The following is a 15426-nucleotide window of genomic DNA, read 5'->3' on the forward strand; positions in this document are numbered from 1 at the left end:
AAACCTCTATAAGGTCACCCCTCAGCCTCCGACGTCCAGGGAAAATAGCCCTAGTTTATTCAATCTCTCCCTATAGCTCAAATCATCCAATCCTGGCAACATCCTTGTAAATCTTTTCTGAATCCTTTCAAGTTTCACAACATCCTTCTGATAGGAAGGAGACCAGAATTGCTCGCAATATTCCAACAGTGGCTTACCCAATGTTCTGTAAAGCCGCAACATTACCATAAGACCATAAGACCATAAGACATAGGAGTGGAAGTAAGGCCATTCGGCCCATCAAGTCCACTCCACCATTCAATCATGGCTGATGCGCATTTCAGCTCCACTTACCAGCGTTCTCCCCGTAGCCCTTAATTCCTCGAGACAACAAGAATCTATCAATCTCGGCCTTGAGGTGGACTTCATTGAGTTGTAGAAATGAGTTGAGTTGCTATAAATGTGTTTTGCTTATTGCTGATGTCTTTTCGAAGTGGATTGAAGCCTACCCTCCTCCTAACGCTACTGCTGAGACTGTGGGGACCAAAACTGGACATAGTACTCCAAATGGGGCCTAACCAGAGCTTTATAAAGTCTTAGTAGTACATCTCTGCTTTTGTATTCCAACCCTCTTGAGATAAGAGACAACATTGCATTCGCTTTCTTAATCATGGACTCAACCTGCATGTTTACCTTTAGAGAATCCTCGACTAGCACTCCCAGCTCCCTTTGTGCTTTTGCTTTATTAATTTTCTCACCATTTAGTAAGTAGTCTATGCTTTTATTCTTTTTGCCAAAGTGCAAGACCTCGCACTTGCTCACGTTAAATTCCATCAGCCATTTCCTGGACCACTCTCCCAACCTGTCAAGATCCTTCTGCAGCCTCCCCACTTCCTCAGTACTACCTTCCTGTCCACCTAACTTCGTATCATCGGCAAACTTTGCTAGAATGCCCCCGGTTCCCTCATCCAAATCGTTAATATATAATGCGGACAGCTGTGGCCCCAGCACCGAACCCTGCGGGACACTGCTCGTCACCGGCTGCCATTCTGAAAAAGAACCTTTTATCCCAACTCTCTGCCTTCTGTTAGACAGCCAATCGTCAATCCATCCCAGCAGCTCACCTCGAACACCATGGGCCCTCACCTTGCTCAGCAGCCTCCCGTGTGGCACCTTATCAAAGGCCTTTTGAAAGTCTAGATAGACCACATCCACTGGGTTTCCCTGGTCTAACCTACTTGTTACCTCTTCAAAAAATTCCAACAGGTTTGTCAGGCATGACCTCCCTTTACTAAATCCATGTTGACTTGTTCTAATCAGACTCTGCTCTTCCAAGAATTTAGAAACCTCATCCTTAATGATGGATTCTAGAATTTTACCAACAACCGAGATTACCTCCCAACTCCTGTTCTCTATACTCTGACCATTAAAGGAAAGCATACCAAACGCCTTTTTTGCTATCCTATCTACTTGCAACTCCACTTTCAAGGTGTTATGAACCTGCACTCCAAGGTCTCTTTGTTCAGCAACACTCCCTAGAACCTTACCATTAAGTGTATAAGTCCTACTAAGATTTGCTTTCTCAAAATGCAGCACCTCATATTTATCTAAATTAAACTCCATCTGCCACTTCTCAGCCCATTGGCCCATCTGATCAATATCCCTTTGTAATCTGAGGTAACCTTCTTTGCTGTCCACTACACCTCCAATTTTGGTGTCATCAGCAAACATATTAACTATACCTCTTATGCTCACATGTCCAGTCGATGAAAAATTCCTAAAGATGGGTTAAATAGCATCATTAGGTTAATGATGGTAGGTTTTCTTTAATCTGCAAGTTCCTAATGATAGGTCAAGCAACATTTTGGGGCGATGTTCTAATTGGTTTCTCTATTATGTGATAATTGTAACATCCAGATTCACAAAGGGGCGCCTGGGTAAAGTTGCATAGAGAGAATGTGAAAGAAAAGAGAAAGGAAACATATATTTAATGCATTTTCCAGGCGGTAAGAGGAAATGAACTCAGCAAGCAAAAAATATTATTCCTTAAGATTAACTTCTGAACTCCTACATTCTTTGATTCTGGACAAAATTTGTGATTGTATCAACCCAACTGTTTTTTTCTTTAATTATTTGAAAAAAACCCTCTTGAATAATATTCTCTCTTTTTTTGGTTTACAAGAGACCTAATTTTTGAGGAAGTTTAATTGTCTTCCATTGGGAATTTGTATTCTGGAACCTGCTGCCAGTGAAGAACTGGGTCTGATTCTAAATAACAAGCACTGCAAGTTTTATTGTGGAATTAGAAAATGTCATGGCATTAGTAACTGACAGTGTGAAGACTCAGGAGCAGAGTAAATGAACCATGTAAAAAGCAATGTGAGCAGAGGCTAATCACCACCTTGACTGTCAGTACTGCTCGCATGTGTAGATTCAAATTTAGTCCCAGTGCATGCAAAAGGTGGCACTGCCTCAGCTTTATTATCCGTACAGAACACCAAATACGTTTTCCCCTCCTGAACACTGTGGGTATAATCTTGTGGAGGTGATTTGGGGTCTCAGCCAGCAACTAGATAGCCACTGAGAGCTCTGCATTTCCTCTTTTTGGGAAAGCCCACTGCATGTTGTGCCACTCAAGCTCTTGACAGCCCAGTTGCAGCCCTGTGCCCTCACGCAGACGTCCTGCCTGCAAGAGCTGACAGCCAGTGTTAAGCCAATAGTACTTCTGCACTCAGCGTACACAATGGAGATACAGTGTCTGCTGTCCAGGCAAAAAGATGAGTGATGGTAGGAAGCGGGTTTACAGAGTGAGAGTTGTGGAAGTGGTTGGGGAGGATGGGCAGTTAATGAGAGCTAGGGGCTGGCTTTCAGCAGCTTGGCAACCACAGCTCTGCTCCTTCTCCCAATCACCACCCCACTTAGCTGATGCTAAGTGCCTTAGTCAGGCACTAAGTGACTTTGAAGGATGGGCCCGTTGGATGCCTAGATGTGAACATGCCGGGTTTTGCCTGACACGCTTTTTGCATGGACAGCTCCCTACCCACCACTGATCTTCTTTAGGGCCTCAAAGGGAACATAGACCCAAGGTTTTCAGGGAGCATGTTTCCTACCTGGGCCTCAGCAATGATGTGTGAGATATTTAGGGGCCTCAGGATATGTCGTAGACAACATATGAACATTAGGAATTAGGATTGGGAGTCGACAATTCAGCCCTTCCAACTTGATATCTATTTCTTCCTTGAATTTTTTGATTGATTCTGCTGCCAGTGCACTGTGGGGCAATGAGTTCCACAGTTTCACAACCCTCTGAGAGGAGTAGTTTCTCCTCATCTCCATTTTGAACCTACCTCCTTTCACTCTGTATCTATGTCCTTTTAAGTACGACTTTATTATCCCTAACAAGCACCAAATACTTCTTGCCCTCCTGAAGACTGTGGGTGTAACCTTGTGGAGGTGATTGGGATCTCAGCCAGCAGCTGGAGCACCAGTGAGAGCTCTGCATTTCTCCTGCATTTTATGGGAAAGCCCAGTGCATGGGAAACATGTCTTCCATGTCCACCTTATGAATCCCCTTTTGCATTTTATGAATCTCAATCAGGTTCTTCCTCATTCTTCTGAGCTCCAGACAGTACAAACCCAAGTTATTCAACTGCTCTTATATGACAACGCTTTCATCCTTGGAATCAACCTGGTGACCCTCCTCTCAACTGCATCCTTTCTCAATCACAGAGGCTGAAACTGGACACACTATGCAAGGTGTTATCTCACCAATGCCTTATATAATTGTAACAACACTTCTTTACTTTTATAATCCAGTCCTTTTACAATAAACGTCAGGATTCCATTTGCCTTTCATATTATATACACACTTTTTGCGATTCATGCACAAAGACACCAAACTCCTTCTGCACTAATACTTTAAATCTGCTTTCCATTTAAATAATAATTTGCCTTTTTTTGTATTTTTGGCCAAAATGGACAATCTTGCACTTAGCCACATTAAACTCCCTCTGTCAAATTCTGGCCCATTCTTCTGGCCTATCAATATCAGGCTGTATGCTCTCTGTCTCCTCATCACGGCCTGCATTCCCACCTGTTTTAATATCATCCACGAACCTGCTATGTTACCCTCTGTCCCTGCTTGCAGATCATTTATATGGACTGTAAATTGTTGCGGTCTAAGAACTGAACCCTGTGGCACCCCACAAGGTTTTTTAGATTACTTACAGTGTGGAAACAGGCCCTTTGGCCCAACAAGTCTGCACCGACCCTCCAAAGCGGGACCCACCCAGACCCATTCCCCTACATTTACCCCTTCACCTAACACTACGGGTAATTTAGCATGGCCAATTCACCTAACCTGCACATTTTTGGATTGTGGGAGGAAACCAGAGCACCCGGAGGAAACCCACACAGACATGGGGAGAATGTGCAAACTCCACACAGAGTCGCCTGAGGCAGGAATTGAACCCAGGTCTCAGGCGCTGTGATGCAGCAGTGCTAACCACTGTGCCACCGTTCTGCCCACAAGTTCCAGTTTACCATCCAGAGAAGGACCATTTATCCTAACCCTCTGCTTTCTATCAGTCAGCCAATTCTCTATCTAAGCCAATACTCTTAACACCCTGAGATTAACCTTCTGGGTCTGTCTTTTTTATAGCACCTTGCCAAATGCCTTCTGGATGTCTAGATATACCACATCCACTGGATCTGCATTATCTATCTTGCTGGTTACATCCTCAAAGAACTCCAGAAAATTTGTCAAGCATGACTTGCCCTTCATGAAACCATGTTGACACTGAATTGAGCTTTGTTTTTCCAAGTTTTCAGTTATCTCCTCCTTTATGATTGACTCCAACAACATCTACTCTACAGTGTCCAACCTAATTGGTCTCACTTGTTTCCTATCTCCTTTTTTGAATAAAGGAGTCATATTAGCATGTTTCCAGTCCACTGGTACATTTCCAGAATCACGGGAATTTTGGCAAGTCATAACTAACCCATCCACTATCTCTGTTTTCACCTCCTTGAATACCCTTGAATGCAGGCCGCCAGCCACCGGGGACTTAGCTTCCTTTAATCCCATCAGTTTACTTAAAATCTTTTCCCTAACTATAATAATTTCACCAAATTCCTCTGTTGTAACTGTAGTTGTTGGGGAGGAATTCTTCTTTTCCACTGTGAAAATAAAGACAAAGTATTGGTTTGGTGTCTCTGCCATTTCGATGTTTCCCATTATTACCTTTTCATTTTCATCCTCTAAAGGGCCAACATTTACTTTCATTCTTCTCTTCCTTTTTATGTACTTCATTACTATCTGAACGGGACAACATCTGCTGTCATCCTTCAGTTATAAACTGTTCTGCTTATTCTCCAGCATGGCTACCTGCCACGTGCTAAAATGCCACCTTTAAATCACCAATAAGGTATGCCAAACATCAGTTTCTGAAACAGTGGGTGCAGACATAAAAACAAGTAACAACGTGGCTCCACTATCACTGTCTTTCTCCCCAGCTAGAAGACCAGCAAGTAGAATCAGTATGGGTGGTAATTAGAAATAATAAAACCAGAAAATGCTGGTCAGTGAAGCTTAGTGGATCCTGACAGCAAATGCTGTTGTACCAAACAGGAGCAGCAATATTAGAGCTAGTAACAATAACAAGTAGTAAACATGGGAGAACTTCAATCTCTGTATAGACTGGGTAAATGAAATGGGTAAAGGAAGTCTGGAAAATAAGTTGATAAAAATGTACTTGTGACAGTTTTCTTGAACAATACACATGCAATCACCTCGATAATACTACATATATGAAATATTGCATAATGAGGCAGTGTTAATTTGTGATCTCATGGTCAAAGATCCTCTGAAGTAAAATTGTCACAATGCAGGAAGACTCCATATTAAATTTTAAGTGGCATGATTAAGTTCAAAACAAGAATTGTAAACTTTAATGAAACAAATTATATAGACATGAGGGCAGAGTCGGCTGTTATTGATTGGATGAATAGACTTAAACTTTAGTTGTGGATAAACATAGGAAACATTTAAAGAAATGTTGCGAAGTTTTCAACAGTTGCATGTTTCATTAAAAAACAACTCTGCGGGAAAAATCCATTATTGGTGTCTGAGAATGTAGACGTGGTTTTAGATTAAATGAAGAGGTTCATAATGGTCCAGAGAATGAAAGCAAGCCTGAGAATTGGCATTGTTTTAGAAACCAGCAATGAATGACCAAAACATTGGTAGGGGAAGATTAAACTAACCAAGGATATGGAAACTGATTGTAAGAGCTTATGTAACTATATAAAATGGAGCTGTATCTAAAGTAGACCATAGGTCCTTGAGAGACTTTGTGCAAACTCAATGGGATGGCATCAATCAGGAGAGGAGGTCACACTTGCAGAATGAGAGACCTAGTATTTCGTCATGAAACCCTAGAGGTCCAGCAACGTGATCACTATGAACCATAAATTCAACAACCTAAATTAGAAAAAAGTGCTTAGTTAGGATTCTGCTATGTGATGTCTGAGAAAATTATTAGGCAGATTTTTAAATTGCTGCAATGTCATGGAAAAGTTCCAGCTGGAAACTGGGATGTAAGAGAGTGACAAGAATGGGTATTCCCATTGGAAAGTGGGGAGGGTGAGTAGATTTGCTTGGTTGTCATCTGATCATGTTGTGGAATAATGAAATTGCAGAAAATGATCTGGCGAATAATTTGCATGTTTGTGTAAGTTAGCAGGGAATGTGCAATTTCAAACATCGGCCATGATCTTACTGAATGATGGAACAGGCCTACTTTTGCTCCTATTTTGTATTTTGGTTTGAATAATCATAGAATCCCTACAGTGTGGAACAGACCCTTCAGTCCAACAAGTCCACATTGACCATCTGAAGAGTATTCCACCCAAACCCATTCCCCATTCCTCTACATTTACCCCTGATTAATGTACCTAACCTACTCATCCTGAACACCATGGCAATTTAGCATGGCCATTTCACATAAGCTGCACATCTTTGGATTGTGGGAGGAAACTGGAAACCCATGCAGACACAGGGAGAATGGGCAAACTGCACACACACAGTTGCTCAAGGCTGGAATTAAACCTGGGTCCCTGATGCTGTGAGGCAACAGTGCTAACCACTGAACCACCGTGCTAGAAAAGTGAAGATTTCTCCTGATTACCCTAAGCTGAAGAATTCATGATATGAAAACTGAGTTTGAACTCGGGTGTCCACAGATTTGACTATCCTATTACCTTTAGACAAAGAAAGTAGCCAAGTGCAGCCTGTCAATTCATCTCATGGAATATATAAACAGTTCTATTTATGGATGGTGGTTTGGTTGTACTGGTTTTCATTTGACATGTATTGTAAGTGCTAGTTTTCCTGGATTTTATATGTCTACTGCATTGAAATCCCTCCTGATTTGAGGTCTTTCCTCTACATAGTCTCCTGAAGGATTTGTTGCTCCCCATTGTAAAAGGAAAACTGTCTGACAGCTTGACTAATGTTTGCAAACAAGAAATTTTTTTGGACATAATATATAATGCCCTCGAGCTGTAATCATTCTTGTTGCTATAAACATCATTTAAGAAGTGGTTAAAAATTAGAGTACAGGTGAAGATTAGACTAGAGTTTCTTTTAATAGGCTTTGATGAGGACCAAGTTAGATATGCAAGTCAGCACAAACTAAAGGAAATATTAAATTAGATAGGACTTTGCTGTTCAGAAATTTTACTCTTAAAGGCACAATCCATTCATAGAGTTTTACTTAACAGGATACAAATCATACAATCAACTTAAAGGTTTATGTACCCAATTCATTTTCCTACTTTTTATTTTAATCAGCAGTCTTACAATTAAAGTAGTTAAAATGGACAATCAATATTCAGTATTCATACTTTGACTTTAATAGCTGAAATTTTGACAAGCCAAAAATTATTCTAGAGAGGAAACTGCTGACTTAAAATGGCTGCTATGATCACCTGACAATTTCAGGCAACCACCATGGAACAGGTCAATTTGGCTGCCTCTGAATTGCCATTTTAATAAAGTGGTGCTGAAACATGAGCATCAAGGAAATTTGCATCCCCTGTTTTACCACATGATAACCGCACATTTTGAGAGATAAAAGATTGCCTACAGCTATCCAAGCTGAAATGAAATAATGGCAGAGACTTCAGAAAGTGCAAATGAATAGCGTATAAATAACAGCCTTTGAGCAAAAAGAGACAGACAGCACCACGGGTTGACAGTATACTGGAAACTCAGTCTCAAGTGGAAAAATCAGTGCCAGTATAAAAGAAACTTGAAAAAAATCAGCATTTGCTGAGAACTCAGGATCTTCACACTTCACCTCTGTGAAAGAAACATGACAGAAGCAAAATAATTGAACTCAAGTCTTTACATTCTCGCAACCCAATGGACTCTTAAGATCTGGACCTGCTACTTTGTATAGTCATTGTGTGTTTGTAAAAACCTCATTCTATTTCAATCAAAAAACCTTGGAATCACTCTCCTCCATTACTGATCTGGTTAACTAACTTTAATTGAAGTGTGAAGTGCTAAAATTTTTAAAAATTGAATATGACTGTTCTGCCTAGCTTCTTTTGTTTATTTAAGAATTAATTTTGGCTAGGTTCAACCCTAATAGCTCAGAAATAGATAAAAATCTAGAGTCACATGGAGGCCAGAGCATGTAAGGACTACACTCCCCTTCCCAAAAGGATAATAGTGAATCAGATGAATTTTCCTGACAATCATTCAAATTCCACCACCTGTCCAGTGCATTAGCTGGGTCTCTGGGTTAATAGTCTGGTGATAACAGCATTGTTGCCTTCTCCTTTGTTCTGACTGACTAAGAGGGAGTTAAGAAAGCGAGGAGATATGATCCCTCCTCACCTGATCATCGCAGCCAATGCACAGAATATTAGGATTGTCGTGAACAAAATTATCTCTAATTTTCCTTGTGCGCATGATATGTTTGTTGTATTTTAGGAACCCTTTATGATTTGCTGTTTGGCCAAGCCCGGTTGCCTTCAGGGAAACAGTGACTCTGAATGGTTTATTGCATTGTGAAGTATGGTCCAGATTGCTGTGTACTCTAGCTACTTAAAATTGGGCACAATAAGCTCCATGCTTGATCCAGGGAGGCCAACATGCCACCAAATTTTACAACTTATGAAGCTCACAGGTGGCATGGTGGCTCAGTGGTTAGCACTGCTACCTCACAGCTCCTGGGACCCAGGTTTGATTCCAGCCTCCGGTGACTGTGCAAACTCCACAGAGACATTCTCCCAGTGTCTGAATGGGTTTCCTCCCACAATCCAAAGATGTGTAGGTCAGGTGATTTGGTCATGCTAAATTGTCTGTAGTGTTAGGTACATTAGTCAGGATAAATATAGGGTATGGGGAGTGGGTATGGGTGGGTTTCTCTTTGGAGGGTTGGTGTGGACTTGTTGGGCCAAAGGGCCTGTTTCCATACTGCAGGGAATCTAATCATTCTACCTTTTTATCTGCAGTCAAAAATCAGGTGATAGTGAATCACACCACATCTCACACCTCTGCTGATTTTGCATTTCATAGGACAGAATATTGCACAAAAATGGCTCATTTTAAGAATGTTAAGACATTCAATCAGAGAAACTTGAACCTAAAAGACAAAATAGGGTTAAAGTCTGAGAAATCCCAATGGAAATCTGCCTCCAACTCACCTATTTTCAGATTGAACTGAGACCAGAGAATGGGTGAAGAACCAAAGTTCAAACTTCAAATGTGTTATCATGGTTATAATGAGATTTGATTTGATTTATTATTGTCACATGTACGGAGATACAGTGAAAAGTATTGTTTTGTAAGGCCAATCATATCTTTCTTAAGTACATCAGGGTAATAGAACAGAATGCAGAATATAATATGATAGCTAAAGGGAAGGTGCAGAGAAAAATCAGCTCTAAAATATGAGAGGTCCATTCATAAGTCTGATAACAGCAGGGAAGAAACACTTGTTGAATCTGTTGGTACGTGGTTTCAAACTTTTGTACCTTCTGACTGATGGAAGAGGGTGGAAGTGAGTATAAACTGGGTGGGAGGTATCTTTGAATATATTGGCTGCTTTCCCGAGGCATTGGGAAGTACAGGCAGAGTCATAGAGATTTACAGCACAGAAACAGACCCTTCGGTCCAACTCGTCCATGCCAACCAGATATCCCAACCCAATCTAGTCCCACCTGCCAGCACCCAGCCCATATCCCTCCAAACCCTTCCTATTCATATACCCATCCAAATGCCTTTTAAATGTTGCAATTGTACCAAACTCCACCACTTCCTCTGGCAGCTCATTCCATACATGTACCACCCTCTGCGTGAAAACGTTGCCCCTTAGGTCTCTTTTATATCTTTCCCCTCTCACCCTGAACCTATGCCCTCTAGTTCTGGACTCCCCGACCCCAGGGAAAAGACTTTGTCTATTTATCCTATCCATGCCCCTCATAATTTTGTAAACCTCTATAAGATCACTCCTCAGCCTCTGACACTCCAGCGAAAACAGCCCCAGCCTGTTCAACCTCTCCCTGTAGCTCAAATTCTCCAACCCTGGCAACAGCCTTGTAAATCTTTTCTGAACCCTTTCAAGTTTCACAACAGTCAGTGGAAGGAAGGCTGGTTTTTATAATGGATTGGGTTGTGTTCACAACACTCGAACTTGCATTTGTGGGCACAGCAGTTGCCAAACCAAGCTGTGATGCATTTGGATAAGATGCTTTCTATGGTGCATCTCTAAAAATTAGTAAGAGTCTTATCTGCCTCTGCCCTGATGGTCAACGAGCAGATTGTTCTATTCAAATTGATACTGAGCTTCTGGGATGCTCTTCTAGCCACATCCACACAAGCAAGTCGTGACCATTTCATCTGGTTTCTAATTCGTGTCAGTAGATGGTAAGGAAACATAGAAACTGAAAGACTTGAGAGGCTTAATGATGTAGCAGGAGGTTAAATCTTAAGATCCAGAAGTGAGTTGGTTGGAGGTGAGATTCAGATATTTAATAATTTAATACAGCTGTAATCTAACACCCACACATTAGAGGGTTAACAATCTCACCTCAAAATTTGCTGAGTATTTACAGATGGTAACATTGGTGGAACTGAATATACAATACTGTAATACTCAAGACAAAAGGCGACACCTACGGAGAGAGGGAAAGTTAATGTTTCAGGCCAATAGTGTTTCAGAGTGAAATATTAGCTGAGATTTTCCATTTTGAATTTATCATATGGTGTCAAGCAAGTTGGATGGTGTCATTCTCCACTTGTAGGCCAAAGTGAGTTATCTCATGTTACTCCTTCCTGTATTTCTCAGCTTAATATTTACACAAGGGAGATTTGCAGAAGCTGCTCACCGAGCTTTATGGCAGGCAATCTGGAAGATCTGCTCATTGAGGTCAAAGCTTCTGTCCCCAGGCCAGATGGATACCCCTTCATTTCCTACAAGCCAAGGACAGCTTAGCCTGTGGCAGCTTGTGACCCCTTGAATCCCAAAATAACCTCTTAAAATATTGAAGTTGGTTCCCAGATTCAGCCGTGCTGGCCACCAAATGCTGCTGGATGGGGTCACTGATAGAAGGAGCATCTACTTCCCAGGTGACCATACCAGGAGGCCATCCAATCAAATTCATCCAGCTTGGGCCAAGCTGCAGCACAGAGCAGTGCACTGACCCACATGAGGGGACCGGAAAGCTATTCAGGCACAAAAAAACATCAGAAATCGAAGGATAACAGGCACTATCTTCCCTCTGGTAGCCTCACACTTATTGGGGCACAACTTTGTATAATTCTGCCACACAGCACAAGCACCTCAAAAAGCCTCTGCATCGGCGATATATGTGCACATGCATTTCATCCTGCCAAGCATCTGTGCCTTCCTGGTCACTGTACTTCCTACTCAATTACTGAGGATTTTCCGTCACTTTTTATGGTTACATTTGCTCACAAACTCCTTCTGCATCCTCATGATGAATCCTTCCCTCTGTCACATTGCAGGATAAAGTGGTCCACAACTGGTCCAGTGAAGGTGGCGGATAACAAGATTCTCACTCAGTCTGAAGAAAGGGCTAACAAGCTGCGAGGGAAGATCAGCATCATTCCTCTGATGACTGGGAGATACCAATGGACAAGAAATCCAATAAGGAAAACAGTGCTTGCACTCCTCAGAAGATCAGGAAGAGAAGTACATAGCTCTGCAAAATCTATTCTGCATATTCACCATTTAATTATTTCTCTCTGCTTCTACAGGTATTAGCACCACTTAGAACTCTGCATTGCAGAAAGAGGCTGCAGCTTGAGTCAGCACCAGCTCTGAAGAGGGGTCAGATATAGACTCTGCAGTCATACCACATTCAGTCATGAATGGTGGTGCAAAATTAAAGATTCACTGGAGGAGAAGGTTGCATAAATATTCCCCTCCACAATGATGGAGGAGCCCAGTATAGTAGTGCATTTGCAACAGTCTTCAGCCAGAACTATTGAGTGGATGATCCATCTTGATCTCCTCCAGATGTCGTGGACAGCTGGAAAAGCACAGCAGATCAGGCAGTATCCGAGGAGCAGGAGAGTCAACATTTTGGGTGTAAGACTTTCATCCTCCAGATGTCTGTGATGCTGGGGACATCACTCTGAACCCAATTTGATTCATTCTACATGATATCAAAAATGGTTAGAAGCACTGGATATTGCAAAGGCTTGAATCTTGACAATACTCTGGCAATAGTATGAAGATGTATGCTCCAGAATATGCCAGGCAGTTCCAGCATAGCTATAAAACTAGCATCTACCTTGCAATGTGGAAATTTGACTGGATATATCCTGTCCACTAAAGGCAAGACAACATAACCAACTACTGCCCCATTAATCTACATTCAGTCATCAGGAAACTGATGGAAGATATGATAAAAGCCTGTATCAGTCAACACTTAGTCAACAATAACCTAATGACTGATGTTCAGTTTGAGCTTTGACAGGCCCATTCAACTCTTTCCTCATTACTTTGGCTCAACATGGGCATAAAAGTCAAATGTGAGAGGGTAAGTAAGGGTGACATCACAGCAGTATTCAGCAGAGTTTGGCTTTAAGGATCCAAAGCAAAACTGGAGTCAGTGGGAATCAGGATAAAATTCTCCACTGGTGAGAGTCTTACCTGGAGCAAAGGAAGATGGTTACAGTTGTTGAAAGTCAGTCATCTCAGCTCCAGGATATTGCTGTCAGAATTAATTCAGGGAGTGTCTTTGGCATAGCCATCTTTAGGTGCTTCATCAATGACCTTCCTTCCATCACTATGTCAGAGGTGGGGATGTTTGCTGATGATTGCATAATGCAGCATTGAGGCTTCTTGGATATTGAAACAGTCTGTATCCAATTGCACCAAGACCAGGACAGTAGGCTTGGGCAAGCAACAGTAATACCAAACCAGTATCATAGTGTCCATCTCCAACAAGAGAAAATGCAACCACAGTCCTTGGATATTCAATAGCATTCCCACTCCACTAAACCGCCCCTAGCCCTTCACCCCTGCCACTATCAATGTTCTATGAATCACCAAAGACCAGAAAATAAACTGCACCACCCATGTAATTACTATGCAAGAGCAGATTGGAAATCTATGCATCTGTTGGTTTGATGTTAGTAGTTGAAACATTGTTCAAATCCATTAGAAATGATGTGCACTTTCCCAAGTGAGCACAGAAGAGTTGTTGGAGCTGCACACATCCAGGCACATAAAGGGTATTCTATTGCACTGAGTTGTGCCTTGCAGCTTAAGTGGATTGGTCATGCTTAATTGCCCACAGTGTCCAGGCATGTGTGGGGTAGGTGGATTAACTATGGGAAATGCAGGATCACAGGAATGGAGGGCGGGGGGGAGGGGAGGTGGGAGAGGTGGGAGAGATGGTGTGGTGTCTGGGTGGGCTACTCTTTGGAAGGTCGGTGTGGACGCGATGGGCCGAATGGCCTGTTTCCACACTAGGGATTCCTTGATTCTTTGATACCTGAACACTTAGAAAAGATTGGTAAAACTGGGCAGAATCAGCATAGATTTATGAAAGGAAAATCAGGTTTGACAAACTTAGAATTTTTTTGTTTGTGGCGTTATTACTAGTAGCGTTGATAAAGGAGATCCGATGCGTGTTGTGTGTTTACATTTTCTGAAGATTTTGATGAGGTTCCAAGCATGATGAATCTTTGGAAATCTGAGTGTTGTGGAAGCTCAATCATTCAGCTGGATCAAGACAGAAATTAAGAGATATCTTGAGATGAATAACATCAAGAAATATGGGATGGAGCCTGAAACGCAGTATAGAGATAAATGTTAATTGAGGATCTCACTGAATGGCAGAGCAGGCATGAGGCGCTGAGTGGACTACTTCTGTTCCCAAAGCATCACTTTCAACCACATGCTGACTGTCTTTCCTTTAACAAGAAATTGCCATCTGATAAGCAAAAGCTGCTCACTGACCCTGTCCACTGAAGTGCTACCTGAGAGAGAAATGCTGCTGGCTGACCACACATGATAAAGTGCCACCTAAGGACCCGTGCTGGTGTGTTGCCAATGCCCATTTACTTGGAGTGGTGGTTCAGGGACACATCATGCCTTCATCAACATGAAAGCTTTGACTGTGTTTATAGTTTTTCTTTCCATTCAAGGTGAAGAAAAAGAGCATTGCAAATGGATCAGTAGAGGCAGAGGACCAAATTCATTTGGTGCACATCTGGTAAATGCAGTCAAGTTTTGGAGACAAAAGTATCTCAATTGTACAGAAGTTAATAGGGAAGACCAAGTTAATTCTGGTGAGTCGGATAATTAGTAAGAAGCATGTGGCTTCTCACTAACTGATTAGTGCAGGCATTTCTTCTTTAGCACAATAGTCTCATTTCTGTGCGACCCCATGCTATAGCAAAATCGCGCAATACAAATAACAATTAGTGTTGGCAATGCAATCACATTATAACTAACATGTTTTAAAAGTTTGCACTTAGAAACAGCATCCCCATTTGTCAATCCTGTTACAGCGAATTTGCGTTGATAAATCGCACGTTATAGCAAAACGACCTGTAGTTGGAAAATTGTTCAAATCCATAATAAATGATGTGATACCTGAACTTTGCGGAAAAAAAATCGTAAAACTGGGCAGAATCAGCTCAGATTTGAGAAAGGGAAATCGGGTTTGATAGTAACTAATAGTGAGAAATTAATCTCTCCATCTAAGGTGGGGTGATGTAACTGAAGATTTAACTTGATGACAAGGATCTAATTTTCAGACACTCACTGGATTAAATTATCATGCTGATCATAATTTGTGACACCCCAGTAAGGGGACAGTTCCACCCATTTTAGCCTTTAGTCTCATCACTGATGGGGACAGGTCTGACTAGCATTTCCAGCAATGTTTCTAACT

General features: G+C 41.7%; 1 protein-coding gene across 8 annotated transcripts in view; it reads left to right on the forward strand.

Moving 5' to 3' along the window:
- dgkb (diacylglycerol kinase, beta) overlaps nucleotides 1-15426 on the forward strand; it is a 788800-nt gene that overhangs the window by 666448 nt on the left and 106926 nt on the right. The gene's annotated exons all lie outside the window — the stretch shown is intronic.

Source organism: Chiloscyllium plagiosum, chromosome 5, assembly GCF_004010195.1.
Source record: "Chiloscyllium plagiosum isolate BGI_BamShark_2017 chromosome 5, ASM401019v2, whole genome shotgun sequence".
Lineage (NCBI taxonomy): Eukaryota > Metazoa > Chordata > Chondrichthyes > Orectolobiformes > Hemiscylliidae > Chiloscyllium > Chiloscyllium plagiosum.